The sequence below is a fragment of the Ochlerotatus camptorhynchus genome, unplaced genomic scaffold, assembly GCF_037179485.1.
Source record: "Ochlerotatus camptorhynchus isolate MF236.1 unplaced genomic scaffold, CSIRO-AGI_Acam_v1.1 ptg000017l, whole genome shotgun sequence".
Taxonomy (NCBI): Eukaryota; Metazoa; Arthropoda; class Insecta; order Diptera; family Culicidae; genus Ochlerotatus; species Ochlerotatus camptorhynchus.
The window spans coordinates 833,185-846,423 of NW_027040509.1; the positions used below are offsets into that span (position 1 = coordinate 833,185).

Sequence of the window (13,239 nt, forward strand, 5' to 3'; positions counted from 1 at the left end):
GCGCGAATGAGTTTTACTTGTTTTAAATGTTGGAAAATATTCAAGTAATGCCAATGAAATGAGCATTTATGAGAGGTTGCAGTTTTACGTTCTGGATGTTTTTTCACGTTCACCATTCAGAAGCATTGTTCTGGGGTGAGTTATGAAGTCGGTTGTACCGTTTTTTGGTGGGGGAACAGTGTATGCATCTGATTTGCATAATTATGGTACCAAACTTTTGATACGAACTTTGCAAGTGGAACACTTAATTAAGTGGTTTAGATTATTTATGTTACGAGTCTCGTAGAGGGTAGAACATTTAAAACTTTTTCTTCTTCTCTTGGTCAGCTTAGTAAAGACTCTACTGTACACGTGCAAGTCGTCTCAAGTTTGAATGTTTAAAATCGGAATTGAAATTCACCCTATTCCAACTCAGTTGTACAGCCCTGTAATTAAGTGAAAGTTTGTTAAAAATTCAAATGCAATCAGGTTTTTTTACCTATTCACAAGACTCGTGTCAGTGAGTGCCATATGGATTGACAAAACATTTGTTTACCAAACATACTAATCTGCCTAATGAAACACTTCGTTGAAAATATTCCCTTTCCTCGCCTTAATTACAGGTTAGCAAAGTTTACCATTACCATTCGCGTGCTGCCCTAATGACTTTGCTACTGCTTATAATAACCCATATTTTTTTGGGTCAAACAAAATCGTACCCTAACATTTGTTTCCTCCCGGTATGGTGCACAAAAGTCACATAACCCTTAGGATTACTGACGACGCATACGTTTTGTTTGCCAAGCCAACCCAAGTCGATGAACTATGCATGTGCATTCTGTGCCCAAATGCAACCGTTTGGATGGAAACTCAATTTAGTCGAGCGCGATGAACCGCATGGGAGCTGGTAGACAATAAAGCCATCGTCGGTGTCGGTGTGACTCAAATCCAAACATTTATCATACCTACCGACAGAGGAGCGGCAGAGTCCTCATCCCATTCCGTCGGGGATTGCGAAAACCATTACGACTGTGAATTGAGATTCAAAACAGGATGCAACAAAAAAAATGAAACTATTCTCTATTCATTGTAGCCGGAGAACCCGTCATCACCGTCATCTCTGATCCGACCGACCACAGGGACAGCAATGTCAGGAAGGATAATCCCCCGACGATCTCGTTGCTGCATCACCATCGGTACGCGTACTTGAGTTGACTCTATCAAGGATCTTCACTCGCTTTTATACTCAACTCGCAGCTGGACAAATGGATTGAAATGAGATTTTTCCTTTTTGTACAGCCCCCACAGTGTGGCAATGAACTGAGGGTTTTACAATACGGTGGAACTGACTAGTATAGTGGAAGGATAAATTGAGTCAGGAGACTCGATAAAACCAAGGAATCGCAATGATAGATAAAAGCGATTTTTTGACTGCAGTTGCTGCTACAGTAGTCCTCTAGACATCCGCCTTATTCCGGAACTCCTCAGTCATTCCGTAGCAAAACGCTACAGTAGTTCTCAGAATTTTGCCAAAAAATGTAGTTTTGTTTCTTATCGTAAAATATTAGATCCGTATTTTTTTTTATTTTGTCATTAGGGTGACCATTTTCATATTAGGGTGGTCCAAAAAATCAATTTTTTCCACAATGATTTATAGCAACTATAACATGGTCACGACGCATGGTAGCCTCGTCGCATAGGAGTATTGAGTGAAAACCCAAAACTTGATATCATAAAAAATTCAAAAACGTTAAAAAAACACATCACTGATTTTTTTTTATATATATTTTTTTTTAATTATAGTCACTTTAACGCTCTTGGGTCATTCGTGACTTGTCCGTGGGTGAGATTTGATCTCGTGACTTTGGCGTGAGAGGTATGGATGCTAACCACTACGCCGGAGTCGCCCCCCATTTTTTTTATATAAAAACATATTGCGAAATCTGTCTACAAACCATGTAAACCATAAAAAACAAATTCAATCAATGATTTTCAATACAAAATCCCAATACTAAACATCATTTCATTTTTCCAAAAAAGTATTTTTAATTAGCTTTCATTTGATCTTGAATTTTAGACTCGGCACAGTCGAATAAAAACAAAACCACCTAACATGGAAATGGTCACCCTAATGACAAAATAAAAAAAAAAAAATACGGGTCTAACATTTCGTGATATAGTACAAAACTAAATTTTTTTACGAAATTCTGAAAACCACCATATCGTTTCGTATCGTATATGCTATGGAATGGCTGTCCTTTGAACTTCTCTCATATAATTCCTTCGAGAAATTCTCTAGATTTCCCCAAACACACTGCTCTTGTTTCTAGAAAATCGTTTAGCTTTTGCCAGTATTTCCTTTTCTACCGAATACAGGAAACTTCCAAGTTTGGTCAGTATCAGGTGTTTCTAAATTTTACAAGTCACAACATATTTTTAAAAAAATTCTGAAAAATTTAAATTGTGTTGAATAGTGCATGCTTAAGTATGAAAATTTCATAAGTTTCTGGTCTTAAAAATATCTCTGAGATTTCTTAGTCAAGCATGAATAATGATTCTTCTTCTTTTTGGAAATTAGGCACCTAGGCTCAATTGCGTTAGCTTTACGGAGCCGATGCTTCATTGTTTGTAGTTTAACATGAATAGTTTAGAGCAGTTCCACGCTAAATGACGAATAGCAAAAACTCGACCTTCTCCGATTTGCATGAAACATTGCATAATTTTGCGTTGTGTTGTTTTACAAAAATTCGACTATTTTGAATCTTATAATTTCTTTCAATAGCGTGTTTATCATTTTTCAATAAATTGAAGCACGAAAACGTCACGTCTGAGACAAAGTTGTTTCTAAAGTCTTTTTGGATAAAATATAAATGGTCATTTTTTTAAAGTAATAGTCAGTAAAAAAATTCAAAACAGCGTTCAAAACTTAAATCTCTCATGAAATATTTATGACTTAAGGTCATACTCTTAGGAAGCCTTAGCGTGAAATTTCAAAGGCACAAATGTCAGCTTCCACAAAACATACAAATTTGAAATTGCTACTCTCTGTTTGTAGTAGCACAGCAAACAAGGAGTAGAAATTTCAAACTTGTATGTTTTGTGGAAGCTGACATTTGCGCCTTCAAAGTTTCACGCTAAGGCTTCCTTAGAGTATCACCTTAAGGTTGACCTTCTACGATTTGTTGGTCAATTTTAAAGTCTCAATTTTTCATGAACTTTTTTTTCAATTTTAAAATTTATGGTATTTTTTGAGATATTTGAGTTTCTAACCCTTTATTTGAATGTAAATTTGAATACAAAAAAAAGTGTGCATTTTTCCCAGAACAACTTAACAAATTTGTTTCAATCGTCATTTAGATCAGCAGTGTGTATGATTGCCCATATCAAACAATTATACAAAGTTTCATGCAAATCGGAGAAGGTCGAGTCAAAAATAATTTCTTTTCTGCTATTTGACCTGAAACTGCCCCTTAATACTGTAACTGTACGTTCGAGGGACCAAAACCGTACCCAGCAGCCTACCTCCGAATGCTGACCTCTGCTGACCTTGATAAGAACCGTATCTTGGGGACTTCTTCGCTTCTGGTTTGTATGTCCACTGGGCCATGCAGCATGCACCTTCAGTTTTTACAAAACACTACACTTAATACATTAAATTCACTTTATTAAACTGTTAATACTTAACTACATTAAAACATTTATTATAAAGCAACATTTATTCTTAAATATAAACCATTTAAAATTGGGTTTGCGCGAGGGCCTTGCCCCTTTCGACCGTATCCGACGGTGATCGAGTGGTGAACTGATCTCTGCTTCGTTAGAAGAGATCACATATTGTTGACGATTCGTTCCTCTCAAGGTTCTCAGCATCCCGACGATAATCCTCGATCCGTGAACTCCGACAGTAACCCACGATTTGGACAGTAGTAATAAAGTTGTGCTGGCTGCGTACGTGGTTAACCTAATTGGTAAGGTATAATCGTAGACAGTAACCGTTTGTTACAAAACATATTAGATTCTTAGTTTGTGCATAGTTGTTAAATGTACCGTCACGTCTCTCTAAGGTTATTTGGTGTTGGATTAGTAGGGTTAGTAGTCGTTGTATAAAATTGTTAATTTGTTAGTAGGATTAAATTTGCTAAAGCTAAACGGTTTTAAATTTGAAAATTGTATAAAACCGTACAAAATTACAATGGGTATGAGTATTCTATCAGTGGGTACAACAACATTCGGGCGAAATTGTGATTTCAAAATGGGTGGAAAATGGAAACGTTTCACGAGAAGAGGAATGGGATGGGAAAAGCGCGAAGGAAAACCGCCATTCCTCAATCAGTATCTGGTGTTCGTGTGCTTCGGATCGTTAAAACCAAGTGTCCTTAAAGTAATACAAAGTGAGTGGTGAACCGCGGGAATATCTATATGTTCAATCAGGTAATATGGCTAGGCTAATTAATTACCGATAGCTAACATTAATCGAATGACCATAGACCAGTACGACAATTAATAAAAATAAACCCAGTTGCCCTCACAGGACCTTTTTGTGGTACCATTCGGTACAGCGCCATTTTGTGAACTTACCGACTAATTCGGTCAGGAAGCACACGAGTCGGATTATTGGTCCTTAGTGGCTATAAATCCTAACAGTAAAGGACATCATTTCGCTTTGGCATTGCAAGGTCAAAATCACCGCATTCCTCGGGCTAAGACGGCTCTTAACGCAAAAGAGGACCCCTCTCAGCAGAGTCACTCCGGCCTTGCCTGAACTCTGGTGATTCTTGTCAACGAGGGTAGACGCCAGGAGACCGCAGATCGCCATCAAGTCAAGTCGATCTGTTGACCGATCCACTAGCAAGTAAATTCAAACATCACTTGATTCACTTGATTCGCCCGACGTCAAGCTCGTCGTACGTAGGATCATCGGCGAGCGCTCGCACATCGGCAGAGTAGTCTTCGGCGGAGCAGAATCAACGGCAGCAGTTCAGTACCGGTACGTCAAACCCCCATAGTAAAAACCCACTGTACACCCAATTCAATAAAACTACTATTAGAAATCCAATCCACACCTGCTATAGCTTTTATTAATAAACAATTAGTATACACCCTTTGATTTCTGTGTCACTTAAACTTTTCATAGCTTTTAGTTAGGTGACAGTACTGCACATGAGGATCGCGAAGCCCCTCCAGATTACCCAGTAGTAAACCGACCTTGAGACACAGCTCGAGAGGTTTCTTGCTACTGAGCGTTTTTACAGACAGTAGAGTTACAATACTACGTCTAGGTAGGGGTGGACCGAACACTCGCGGTTTACTCAAGGTCAACAGCGATCCTTACTTACCTTTCCAGCCAAGCTATGACCTGGGTGTCCTTTGCTGTTCACAGGAGTCGTATCCATTCCACTCGATCCATACCTGCACCACGTCGCCAACCTTGCAGTCCAATGGTGATAATCACAGGTGCGCTGGAAATTTGGGTGGTTTACATGTATAACCTATCAAGTGACAGAGATGCGTCTTTTCAACTTTAGTACCTTTAAAATTTCAATTATTATTAATTACAGTTCCTAGTCCTATCAGGCCTGCTTAGAGCATGACCACCTTGGTAGGATTGGTTTGTTATAAATTTGAAAAAAGGAGACTACTTAAAACTACTATTTACAACTGCAACTAACCTACAACTACTATATACACTTAACCTACTATATACAAATTGCTTATCAAAGCATGTTCTGATGTATTGCATTTTTGTACAGTCTGTCAGTAATTTTGAAATCTAATTTAGAAACGTTCGCCTCTAGATGGAGATCGGAAATTCTTGTATCGAAAGGACGATCAAGTACCATCCTCAGCACTCTATTCTGAGCGACCTGGATTTTGTGTTCATTCCTTCCAGAATGGTCTGGAGCGGTCGTCCAGATTCTGGACAACACGCCCGAAACTTTCACTTCGGAGTGAGTCCATTCTGGAAGCAATCTGCCTGTTCAGATCGGCCATTTCACGTTTTTGCCCAGATCTCCAGTCCTCTGAAACTGGCGTCTACGAACATTTCTCAGGCGAATCAAGAGTTGGGTGTGGGAATCAATAGCAACAAACTTACTCCTCACAGGAACTTGTCGAACGTATACCTCGTCAGCCATGGATATGGCCTGTTGGAGTCCTTCCAACGTCCGGTCGATGTCATCTACGGTGTCGAGCGGTAGATATTCATCGATGTTGCTGTCCACCATTCGTCCGTACTGCACCCAGTTGACATGGTGGTAGTCTTTACGCAGGCAGCTTCTAGCAGGAACCACGTTGACGCCGACTTCAGTCACCACCGGTTGGTGGTCGGAGCTGAGATCGTTGTGCGCCTCCGGCTTGGATAGTTCGATGTTCGACAGGAAAAAGTCCAGGGCGGAGGGATTTCCCGCCGGAGAGTAACAAGAAACGGAACAAGTAGGGGAAATTTCTCTAATGTTGGCCTATGGATCTAAGATTGGGCCCATCGCTAAAAATCTGCTATTTATCAATTTTATCTAGATGAACGCGTTATTGGGACGTTACTAATGGATATTTTTGGTTGCTATTGAAAATTTAGTCGGTTGCTGAATTTATCTATGGGCCCAAATTAGGGACACTTAGGCCGACATTACCTGCATTTCCCCTACGTAAAAGAATTAATATTCGAGTTATAAGAAAAGTGCTTTGATAGGAAATACATATCAAACCCTTCTCAAGGGCAATCATTGTCGTTGCGTCGGGACTGAAAAATAGTAATAGCAACTCAGGGAACTCAGGGAATTCAGAAGCGTCAGGGAATTATGAATATATATCAAACAAATTGCCGGATTATTAAACAAATTAAGATAAGTTCAGGGAAAATTAAGGACCGTTTAAAATGGTTATTATACTTAAGGGAAATTGACGAAACTTCAAGGCAAATAATTGAATTTCAGTGAAGTTGCGGGTTCTTAAAAAAATATTGAAAATTCAGGGCAGTCTAGAGAACTTTAAGGAAATACAATAATCGTTTAGGCAGTTTAAATACCACCAGGAAAGTCTAGACTATTGAAGAAGTTTTAAATAAGTGTCGTTAATTCAAGGGAAATGAACTTCAAAGAAAATCTTGAGAACTTCAATGAAAATCATAGAACTATAATAATTATTTCGTTCTAATTCCATGAAAATTGCGGTAGCACAAAGTTCCAGAAATTTAGAAAAACTTCGAAAACTTCACAAAAGGTCTGTAGTCTTCTCAAACATTTCGAAAACTTTATAGAAATCTATGGAGCTTAAGGAGAGATCCACGAACTTCAGGATTTTTTATGAACATTGTTCCTTTAGTTTCAGAAAATTAGTGGAAAGTTTAAAACAGTTCCCAGATTTTCAGATAACTTCAGAGACGTTAAAAAGTTAATTGAGGTCTTCGCATACGTTCAGAAGCTCACTGAAGCTTAAACATTTTCAGGACTGTTCAATTAAATTCAGCGCAATACAGCAAGATTCATGAGAACTGCTAAAACTTTAGAGAAGTTTTGAGAATTTCAGAAAAGAACAAAGAACCTCAGAGCAGTTCCGTTAACATTAGAGAAGTCACATAAATTTTAAAGAAGTTTAGAGAACTTCAGCGAATTGTTAAACGTTTAGTGGAAATCCATGATCATTGAAAAAATTTAGAAAACATTAGGAAGTCCCAAAAAGTTCAGGGAAGTTTAAGAATTTGATGAGAAGTATTGTGAGTCTCAGGCTAGTTTCTCAAACTACAAAAGAACTTCAAGGCAGTTTCATTAACTTCAGTTAAAAATTGGGAACATTTAAGTAGTTCTGAAAACCACAGAATAGTCCATTCCATATTCTACCGAGATTTCCATTGAAATATTCCTCAAAATTTTGGTGAAGCTATCCTCCGAATTCAATTTTCTTTTAGTTATCCTTGGAATTCTCCACAATAAGAAACCCTTTTGAAAGATTCTCCGAATATTCATTGAATTTTCAGATTTCCTTTTCCATCTCACTCCTTCCCTTGGAATTCTACTCACATTGAAAGTCTCCTAAGAATTCATTGGCATATCTCCTCACAAATTACTTAGATTTCTTCTCATATTTTGTTTGGCAAACTTTCCTCAATTCATTTTCTGAATTCGTTTGAAGATGTCCTGGAGTTATTCTCAGATTTAATTGTAATCCTCCTTTTGGTATTTTCAAAAAAATTTCAAGGACTTAAGCTCCGGAGTCGTTTTCTCCCACAAACTTTATGAAATTATGCTCAGAATGCCCTTGAAATTTTCCTCTGAAGCTCCTCAGAAATTCCTAAGAGTTTGCATTAAAATTTACTTTTAGGTCATTTTTTAGTAACTATTTTCACAACTATAAGTCACTATTTGGTCACTTATTTTACCAAAATGGTCACCGAAATCGCTATTTTTAACAGCAGTGATTGCTACCAGCAATGGGTTGGAGGAACGAGTACGTAAATGAAATAATAATCGATGTTTATGAAAGACGCGTTGATCAAAATATATTACAAATCCTTGTCATGAGTAGTTGTTATCGTAGCTGAGGACCGAAATCTAGTAACAACAAGTTGAACGAAAACTTGATCGTAATTGTTTTGTGATATAAGGAGCTCGGTGGTCTAGTGGCGACCAATTTAGCTTACTGAGCAGAAGACCCGTGGGTTCAAATCCAAGCTCCTTTGCGCTATTGGATCTTTAGGAAATTCGTTCAGCAAATCGTTTACCAAAACGAATCCTGCTGCAAACCCAGTCCTCTTATCCAACATCCCAGTGATTTCTCGTGGAAGCGCAGGGGAGTTCTCGGCTTTCATTAAAGCGAGTATTCCAATTCTTGAGCTGAACTTCTTGATCAGCATTCGGACGTGGCCGGTGCCGGTATTGCCTAGTTTAAGATCACCAGTATTTACACATTGAAGATGATTGCTAATCCCTAGCAACGTCTATTGCTTATCTGTGTAATTACAGCAAGAACAAATTTGCATCCTCGGGCGGTCAGTCATGCTCATGCTCATGTTCATATTCTTTTGTACAACCACTCCACAGTTAAGAATTACGTCCAGTTACTAGCATTCTGGAATTACTGATTTATAATTATTATTAGCTGACCCATGATTGTGATGACTGCTTTAAAAAATGCTTCCTGTATTTTACTACCCAAGATAAATTTTCCACAAATTACTTCCAGAGTAATATACTTATTTGATCACGTTTTCAAAAATAAATGTTCTTCCATTTCTTGCTGAATACTGAGATTTGAACTTAGAGAACCTAGAAAAAACCTGGAATTTCAAAATGAAAATTCACTAACCACGCTTGATTGTAAGTATTTAGGGCCTGGTATAGGAGCCAAGCAAGATATTTTCTTATGTTCGACCTGTCGAATTTGGTTCCCAGGATTTACAAACCACAGGTAACAATAATGATAATCAACAGAGGAGCTTGCAATTGCAAACTTTGTCACGTTTTGTCATGACAAGAAAATCGATGAGATTTGAATTAAAAATCTCGGTCACTGTTTTTTCGTCTGATGGCAGGCAATCAGAGCAAAACCAGCTCTTTCACAATCGCGTGAGGTTTTTCTCCATTGAAACTTCATCTCTGGGATGAGACCGATCGGAGGCACTACTTTTATTTATCTAAAAAGTATCTCGCCCAACGTGGGGCTCGAACCCACGACCCTGAGATTAAGAGTCTCATGCTCTACCGACTGAGCTAGCCGGGCTTGATTGAAGTCATTCGAAAAGGTTCTTCAATACATGTTGACTATGCTACATTTAGAGCATTCTTTGGTAACCCAAAAAATGTCTACCATGGTGGTACCACCACCACTTCTTGCACAAACATCCTCATGCTGTTTTACTTTTTCTTGCTCCTTAACTGATGTACGTAGGTACCTACCTACTAAGAAAAGCGTAACATAATTGCTTAATCTTCTTTGGCCGTTTTTTTCGCTACCCAGCCCGTTTTCGGGGTCGATACGGAATGAAATTAAAGCAAATTTTGCAGCTTGTGCTCGGCGCTCTCAGAACGCACGTGCCATCATCGTCACCGTCTTGTGAGTCATTGGATGACCGTCATAAATTTCCCAACGCCTCCGAAATTGCTTCCAGTTCATGGGCCTTTGGCACACGACCGAGACGACCAGCAGCCAGTAGGCTCTCTTTCAGGGATGCCAGATGATTTTTTTTTTCAAAACTCTGTATGGATATTATAAAAACAGGCTGTATTTGTCTGTACACTAAAACAGATTAATTACATGGCTGATTATGTGTTTCACTTTTGCTATAATATTGCTGGCCTCGTACACTCGAAAATAATTTTGTTTATTTTATGTTAAATTTTAGGAACCTATGGCACCGCTGCTCTCTTTGCTGTCCATCTTGATTGGTCGCCGTCGTGGCAAAGTTCCGTTTTTTTTACGCTCCCACTTTGAGTGGCGGCTTCCATGAGTCCCTTTGAAATCGAGTGCTAGGTTATCGATTGTGTTTGCGTTCCTTCGTCGTTGTCGTCGTCGTCGTCGTCGAAGTCATGATGTGTGAATAAGCCCCCGAAGAAGAGAACGAATGCAGGTATAATCTTTCTTCGTTATTTATTCATCCCCGGGAACCGTCGTCACAGGTCCCCGATCCCAGGTAAATCGTTTCGACAAGAAGCCCTCCTACGCATCAATAATGCAAAAGCTTTTGCTTCGGTCCTATGCCGAATAGCGTAACTTAAGATCTTTACGTCCAACAGAATTGCAGCTTCTCTATCCCTGCTCTCAATAAGGAACCGACACGTGTGCAGCGACGACGACGAACCGGCTGTGCATAGCGCTCTGATATTTGTCATTGCAAATTTTTCCATTTATCATTTTTTGCCATCGCAGTTTTTCAAAGAAATTGCGAAAATGTGACTTCCAGGGGTTCGTCGTAGTGAAGATAAATTGGTTCGCTTTTTAAACTCAATCCGAGAGCAACGTTCGGATTGGTTTTGCTTCCCCATTTTTGCCGATGATTAATGATTTATAATCAATTTTGTAGCTATGCAGGAGATATTAATGAGAACTGGAATGTCAAATTAGTGCCATTAAGTTTTTATTTGAAGTGATTTGGCACGCAAAAAATCTGCGGTTGTCTCTACCTGTTTAGAAAAAATCAGATTTTCTTAATCCGCTTAGGACCATGATTTAAGCAAATATTTAATTTTAACTGTCGCATTAGTCGGATTTGCATTCCTTTTCCTTACTTAAGTGTAATGTTTGAGTGAAACCTAACGAATTTTCTCTTCTGTCCTATCTCTTTCCAGGTACGCACAGTTTATTTTCTCACCAGCCATTTGGTTGACGTACTGAGTTCGGTAAGAGTTGCCTCCCTGCAATTGAGCTAACCAAGAATTGCGAAAAATTGGCAGGTAATTGTAACAAACAGCTCGTGTCCCTTACCCGCTCTCAATAAGGCAAGTAAAGTTCGTCCGATAGTGATGTGCTTAATTATGGCAACTGTCAAGATCGGCACCGCCCGGAATTACGTGAGCACATCCGACCCATGTCAGGAAGTGTTCGGGTTTGACGTGTGTGTGACTCGTTGGTGCCTCTGCTGATTGCTCCGGATCTTGCCGGCTGGACGTGTCATGATGATGGGAAAAAGTGGTGCTAATTTTTTGCCGTTGTGAGTGTGGTATTTAACAGCATCATTTACGACTTCTAATATTTCCTTTCACAGTTATGAAATGTACAATTGAAAAGGAACTTCAGTAAAATACCTTGTAAGTTCAGATGGCAAAATTATCCGTAAATCATTAGAATCGATAAGGTATACTTGTCCTATAGTACCTAATTCCCATCTCATCAAAGGGCTAGGGGAATGTGTGGTAAGATGGCCATATGGGGCTAGTCGAGCATCGTCTCTAAAATCTTTTTGACAAAAATGGATATAAGCCACTTCTTTAGCATTGTGATGTACTAATCCTCGCCTAAAAATCACTTTAATACAGTTGAACATAGCTGCATACTGCAAAACATCTGGAAAACATACATAGCGTTTTGCATATATTGGGTAATTTATGGTAGTGTTTGCAAAACTAGCAACTTACAACGATTTTAAAAACGCCAAAATTATTTGAACTCCGCCAAAATTACTTTCTAAATACTGCAATGGCTTTTAAAAATTCCCAAAAATGTATTTTGCATGTCTTAGAAGTGCTATCAAAACTTCTCTCACTAATCCTCTCAATTCGACCCAGGTCCCAAGAAGGTCTGGACTTATCCGAGGAGGCCTCTGGACTTTGCTCATAAGTCCTTTGGACTTGTTTCAGAAAACCTTTGTATGTTCTCCCACAAGTCCTCTGACCTTTTCCAGAAGTACTCTTTTCATGTTCCACAAGGAATCTGTCCCAGAAGCCCTCTAAAATAAACGCATAATTACTCATAGCTTCTCTCAGTCCTTTATACTTGTCGCATAATTCCTCCATGAAGATCTCTAGACGTGTCCAAGAAGGCCTCTGGACTTGTCTCAGAAGCCCTCTAAACATCACCAGAAGTCTTTTAAATTTTCCTTAGATGCACTGTGGACTTGTTTCAGAAGTTATTTCTGGCATTTCTGCACAGATAATATTTATCGTTGAAATATCTTCTTACATTACCGAAGTCGACGTTATTGGAAAATGTATGACATACAATCAGCATTCCACTGTATTATTAAAATGAATCATGGTAATTGAAGTTAATTACACTGAAGGCTGATTTGACTTCAAAGGCGAACCAACCAAAGGCTGAAAGTCTCTCTAATAATGAAACTAACTATATTAAAAATGTTTAAGAAAACTTTCCCGTGGGAAAATTATTCCAAAACTCAACAAAGATTTTATTTGTTGATTACTAGATAAGAAAAATAAAAAAAACACATTTGATCGGTTGTTAGCTAAATACGATGATTCATCTGTATGAATTTTGCCTCCCATGAGACACATCGCCTTCGTGGCGCAACTGGTTAGCGCGTTCGGCTGTTAACCGAAAGGTTGGTGGTTCGAGTCCACCCGGGGGCGTGAAATATTTTTGACTAAAAAATTGGAGCTGAATCGAAGAATCCTTGGCTGTTTTTTTTTATATCAGAAGAAAGAGGTGGATCAAAATTAACTTTAAACAATCTACATCAACCAATTTAACGCAAAATTACTCATATCTTCTCTCACAAGCCCCTTATACTTATCTCAGAAGACCTCTGGAGTTGTCCTAGAAGTCCTCAGAACTCTTCCTTGAATATCTCTGGACTTGCCTCAGGAGCCCTTT

The 13,239-nt window shown here is 38.8% G+C and overlaps 1 protein-coding gene and 2 non-coding genes across 3 annotated transcripts in view; 2 read left to right on the forward strand and 1 right to left on the reverse strand.

Annotated features, from left to right (window-relative positions):
* CenG1A (Centaurin-gamma-1A) overlaps positions 1-13,239 on the forward strand; it is a 462,307-nt gene that overhangs the window by 265,444 nt on the left and 183,624 nt on the right. The window lies entirely within an intron of this gene.
* TRNAK-CUU (transfer RNA lysine (anticodon CUU)) lies at positions 9,621-9,693 on the reverse strand. Its single transcript has one exon. It is a non-coding gene; the product is annotated as a tRNA-Lys (tRNA).
* TRNAN-GUU (transfer RNA asparagine (anticodon GUU)) lies at positions 12,922-12,995 on the forward strand. The gene has a single exon. It is a non-coding gene; the product is annotated as a tRNA-Asn (tRNA).